This window comes from Castor canadensis, chromosome 11, assembly GCF_047511655.1.
Source record: "Castor canadensis chromosome 11, mCasCan1.hap1v2, whole genome shotgun sequence".
Lineage (NCBI taxonomy): Eukaryota > Metazoa > Chordata > Mammalia > Rodentia > Castoridae > Castor > Castor canadensis.
This window is the reverse complement of record NC_133396.1, coordinates 5411983-5417540: the sequence shown is the minus strand read 5'-3', so window position 1 is coordinate 5417540 and position 5558 is coordinate 5411983. Positions and strand designations below refer to the sequence as shown.

At 44.6% G+C, this 5558-nt stretch overlaps 1 long non-coding RNA gene and 2 other non-coding genes across 6 annotated transcripts; all 3 read left to right on the top strand.

Annotated features, from left to right (window-relative positions):
- Positions 1–23: 23 nt before the first annotated feature.
- On the top strand, positions 24–5289 carry LOC109685595 (uncharacterized). Of its 4 annotated transcripts, XR_012438424.1 has the most exons (7): positions 24–100; positions 635–765; positions 1182–1282; positions 2782–2911; positions 3029–3087; positions 3569–3755; positions 4309–4684. It is a non-coding gene; the product is annotated as an uncharacterized lncRNA (long non-coding RNA). The 4 variants fall into 4 exon arrangements; XR_012438423.1 differs by having other exon boundaries at positions 3029–3755; positions 4309–5289; XR_002212328.2 differs by lacking the exon at positions 3029–3087.
- On the top strand, positions 1030–1107 carry LOC141414415 (small nucleolar RNA R38). Its single transcript, XR_012439445.1, has one exon. It is a non-coding gene; the product is annotated as a small nucleolar RNA R38 (small nucleolar RNA).
- LOC141414416 (small nucleolar RNA R38) lies at positions 3130–3202 on the top strand. The gene has a single exon (XR_012439446.1). It is a non-coding gene; the product is annotated as a small nucleolar RNA R38 (small nucleolar RNA).
- Positions 5290–5558: the final 269 nt, after the last annotated feature.

The following is a 5558-nucleotide window of genomic DNA, read 5'->3' as shown; positions in this document are numbered from 1 at the left end:
GAGACTTTCGGAAAGATTGCGCGCAGGCGCGATCTCGCGTTCCTTTTGAGGTCCGCCTCGTGTCTGGAAATCATGGTGGCTCTCGTTCGTGTTGTACGCGGTGGGTATCTTCAGCCTTTTGGAGACGGTAAGGTTGTGGAGGTGGGGAAGTTAGGATTTCCTCCACCTGGCACTAATACGCTTGGTCTCCTCTTTCTCAGAGGTGAAGTGATGACAAGTCGGGTTTCCCCCACCCCCAGAATAGTTGGGAGGTTTGAGATACTGTATGAGAAAATGCTTTCCATGTGGCCAGAAATTTTATGTGAAGGAAGAGAGCTGAAGCCTGTTTGGGGAGTCGAAGAGCCTTTCCTTGCAGAGAGGGTCAACCACCCATGTGCTGAGCTTGGGCAGCGTGCACGCCCTGCGGGCCGGGGTCGGGGGGGGTCTCCCTTGCCCGCCTACGGGCAAACTGCCTGACAGTGGCAGCTCTTAATTCAGCATCAAGAGTGTTAAAGTGTAAATACGGAGCTTACACTTGGGAGTGTCGAAGACAACTCAACCAGTCCTTTTTACTTAAGGACTACAGAGAGTAATGAGTGGGATTGTAGACTGGAAATTCGTAATTTTAACAACGGACCTTTTTCATTTCTTGAAGGCCTTTCTTTGGTGTCTGTCGAGATGATGAGGAACAGAGCTGCGGGTTCCATCATAAAAGTTATGGATGGACTTTTGGTAAAAATGAACAGAAGCAGGACGTGGATGGTCATCAGAAATGAGAAAGCAAAGGTAGTGTAACGCCTGTCACACACATTCGCCGGTTCAGCGTGGTGCATTGAATGCATGTTGACAGCTAAATCCCTTTAGAGGAAGAAAGCTACCTGGAATCAAGATTTCTAATTGTTTGAATGGTAACACTCAGGAGAGTCTGCCAGCATAATTGGAGCCTCTAGGTGTCATTGTTCAAAACCATCATGGATGCCACTGTGTACAGGGATGAAAGAGATTGGAAAATAAGATCAGGTTGGCTTTGGTTTAGGATTTTGCTACTGGTTGAGCTGAGGATGATTTAAGGTTATCCCTGTCTGAAAAGACATCTTTGGTGAGGAGTTCTGATTTACTGAGGCTCAGCTTAATACATATTTTTTTGAGAGTAAGTGCCTTAAGATTGTTTCTGTTAATATGAGTTGCATTATTTCTTTTAGATTGAAGATATTGGCTATGGACTTTTAGAAAAAGTCATGTGAAAATCCATCATCTTAGGATGTTGAGCTTAAAGGACTTAGTGGTGAAACTTCTATAAATGGTAAGGCTTTTATCTCTTTCATAGAATTGCATGGTCTCTTGAAGTATTGATCTGTTAGATATGAGGTTGTGGGATCTTCCAGGACTGTGATTATCCATGTAGGGGAAGTAGTGTGGAATTCTTTCTGCTTGACTCTTTGTCAAGCACCCTCACAAACACTATTTGTCTTAATAACACTATGTGAGTTGTCTCCCCCCTCCCACTCTGCTGCAGAAAAAGTGAAACTGAGGTTTAGGGAGTTTTGTCCAAAGCTATATAACCAGTTACTGAATTAGATTAGATCTAACTGGTTCTCAAGTGGACTAGAGGGTACTCCTGACATCTAGTGGGTGCTGCTAAATCTCCTTCAAGGTACAGGACAGTCCCTGTGGGAAGAACATACCCACCTACAGTGTCAGAACTGAGGCTGAGAAACCTGTGCAAACTCCATGTTAATTAACTGACATCTGGACTCTAGTCTAAGCCTGATATCAGGTTAGGGCACCAGAGCCTTGTTTCTTCATTTGTACAACACGGTAAGTGGTTTTCAAACCTGGTTATATTTCAGAACTACCTACAAAGTGTTAAAATGTACACATTCCTGAGTCCCACCTCCAGCCACGGATGAGAATGGTTCAGGAGTGGGCCCAGGAACCACGTGGGCAGTTTAAGAGCAACTGTGTAGGAACAGTTTGATAATCTGATCTGCTTTTAGCTTGAGGCTTTATTACACCAAGATTATAGTGCTGGCTATTTTTAAGTAGCTCTTGGGGCAGATCACTAACCCTCCGTCTTAAAACTCTGAAAGCCACATGCTTGCTCTACTGGGTAGTTTTGTTCGTGCAGATGGCTGTAACAGTGTCATTGTAGCAGGTGCTGTTTATGTGACTGGCCTTCAGAAAACCAGCTGCAATGATGAGTGGCCTGCACTATGTCAGGCGTTTTACTAACATGCTAGAAAGACTCAGCTATCAGATGCTCTGTGCTGAGAGTGACCTTGGCTTTTGGTTTTTTGGGCCACCATGTGGCCCAGGCCACCGTTAGACTTGCTGTAGCACAGACTGGCCTCAAACCTGGAATCCTCTTGACTCATCCACTGGAGTGCTAGTGACACTGCTTTAGCAAGGCAGGAGCTGATCTTATGCCAGGTCTGGGACACTTAGATATAGGACACTAGACAGTAAATATAAGCAGTTTTCTGTGGAGGTAAAGCCTAGTCTAATAAAATAGCCAAGGTTGATAGTTTCATGAGGGAAGTAAAGTTATGTTTTGATAAGAGAAAAATAGTTTGCCTGGTCTGTGGCTGGTGGTGCTGTGGGCTGGCAGATCTATGGGAGCCGAGTCCATGATGATGTAAAGTTATCCCTGTCTGAAGGCAAAGAAGGGCCTTCCTGTGTGGAATGTGGATATCTGAAAGTCGGCTTCTCAAGCTTGCCTTCTACAAAATTTAGGCATGTTTTAAAGAGATACTTGAAAATTACCCTGTGTATATGTAAATCCTTTTTTTTTTTCCCCCCCAGTTCTCTTTCTTCACCAGGTGCAGTCTCAGTTTCTGAGACTGTATAAAGATCCTTCAGAAGCCACACTGTGGCAGCCAGTCACCCTGGACCTGGACTTGACCCTGGATCCAAAGTGGAGTATCTCATGCATGTAAGCAGAAGGCCTTCCAAACAGGCTTAGGGAGTGTCAGTTCATGCTGCTCCCCTGCCGTGGACTGAGGGCTGTGCTAAGTGGCAGGGACACTTTAACATAGTTTGTTCTGCCTAGATGTCTGCTGTGTGAGACAGAGCTGCACTGCTTTGCCTCAGGCTCCTCTCCTGTTGTTTGTAAGCTTTATGTTCCCATTTTCTGTATCCCTAAGCCCGCCCACAAGCCTATGATGGTTAGTTATCCCTGTCTGAAAATCTTCACTGAGGGAAAATAGTCTGTTCTGAGGCTGAGGGGTGTGGCTCCATGTGGCAAAAGAAGTTCAGACTTTATAAGGGCTGGAGCTGAGCAGGCTCCACAGGATGTTGTGTGCACTGAGATCCAGTCTCGTGCATCATCCCTCTGAAACTCAAAACAAAGCTATGCTTGCCCTGTGAATGCTCTGGCCCTTTTTGATGGCTTTGGCACACAGGCCCTATGAATTGGCAGAAATGGGCAAATAACCGAGGCTCATTTTCTACTTCATTGTGGAATGAAAAGGGTGCTTGTCACATATTTCTAGGAAATGAATATGCTCTTTGAAACTGAGGTGGGAATGTAGAATGTGTGCCAGCTTGTGTCCTTGAGAATGTTTAGTGACTCCAACTTGCCTCTCCACAGTGCCCTGACATTTAAGAGAGGAAGAGAGCCGTGATTGGCCCTGGCAGAGCTGTTTGGTTTCCAGACACTTTGTAACCATGGCCAGCCCCCCACCCTCACCCAAAATGGCATGGCTGGCCACGGAGCTGCTCCTTGGGCAGCAGAGGCTGGCATATGAGCACGAAAAAAGAAGTGGTGTATGGCGTGGGTAAGGAGGGTCTTTGTTCTCACTTAAATGCCAGGCTTGAAGTGGCTCTTTTCTGTGGAAACAGATTTGTGTATAGGCTCTATATTTAAAGTCACAGTATTGTTTGGTTACCAAGGAAGCTGCATTTAGGGTGAGATTTAATGAGCCCGAAAACTGGCCCCAACAGCTTACAGTCTGCAAATAAAGCAAAGTAAAAGGGCAGGTTAGCAAATGGGAAGGGCGTACTTTGTGCTTCTGAATGTACGTGACTGCCCTACAGAATTCAAGTAAACGTTAAGGTTCTCGACCACAGGGAATTGAATATAAATATTCCTGCTGCTTCGTGAGTGTTCTGAGTGTTCTTTTCTGGCCACTTAGAAACTTCTCCCTTAGATACCATCTTAAAGTGAGTCATCTTGGAACCTCACCAGCCTGCATTGAAAAGTTTGATAGTGCTCAGTTGTGCTCCCCAAAACACATGTGCCCAGTAAAATGGTCCCAATGAGTTCTGCACTGGTTGCCTTTTTGTTCCTAGGTCATCTTTGTTAATTCCTATTCTCCTTTGCTTTTATAGGTTACCTCTCAGCCATACAGGAACAGTACAGCCCTGCTTCTGCTGCTAATGGCCTCCATAATAATCTCTCCCAAAGAGAATCATTGAAGAGTTCTTTAATTTTCAGCTTCAAAAGTAGCCAAGAAATTGGAGAGACTAAGATATCTCAGAAAACCTTTGGCAGTTAGTTAGTGAAATTGGGGTGACTAAATCTCCAGAACTCTAGTTGAGGCGGTGTGTAACCTCATGTGTAGGTGGGACTGGGGTGGTTGTAAGTTGAGATGAAGTAATTAAAGTGCATAATCTGTTTGAGAGGTGCCTACAGAAGCATTTCCTAAGAAATTACTGTGTTGGGTTTACATTTTGAAGCACAAGTAAAGTCTTTTTTGAAAAAGTTGCCATACTAGCATTGTGGATTTGAGATTGAAACCTACAGTAAGAAATTTGTTCTGTAACTTGGGAGACATTCTTACAAATTTCACAGAATATTACTTAATCTTTGGAACTTGATGTTTTCTGATTTCTTAACTTGCCTGCTGCCCACAGCATTGCTTTTAACATTTCAAATCTAATGAAGCATTGATAGAGGTACTCCAGTTTTGGTGGGAATGAGGGAAAATAGAGAATGGTGGATCAAAATGAGTCAGGGCAATGCCAGGTTACCAAGGCTATTGAGTTCCTGCATCACTGTAAGTGACCATCGGTCCATCACTGTAAGGTATTGAAATAGACTTTGAAGACCAGAGGAATGAATGCCTTACGCATTTCACACTTGACTACATTCTTTCCAAAGCAAGTATTTTGTCATAGGAACATACTGCTCTGCTGGAGACTGAGGGACTGTTTGATGTAGCCAAGGTAAAGCCAGCTGGGAGGTTTGGTCCTGATGCCAATAACAAATAACACTGTTCCTGCTAGTCTCACTCCTGCCCTCCAGGCTGCAGGATGCTGTGCTTTCCCCAAGTAGCTGCTTTAGTAATTAAAACCCAAATGGCCTATTGATCAGCTATCTCTGGATTTCTAAAGTGTTATCCCCCTACCCTCTTAGGAGACCTGATTCCTGGGTCTTGGTGAATTAGCCAGTGTGGATGGATGCTGTCTTGGCAAGTCTCACTAGCTGTCCCTGGGAAGATACCTCCCTATGCCTTGCAATGTAGCATATCACACCCTCCAAAGCCACTTGTCATCAAGCTTTTGAATACCAGGGCTTGGTTAAGGGTTGTGTGATAACTTGGTTGAGACTTAAAAGGTCTATTAGCAACACAAGTTCA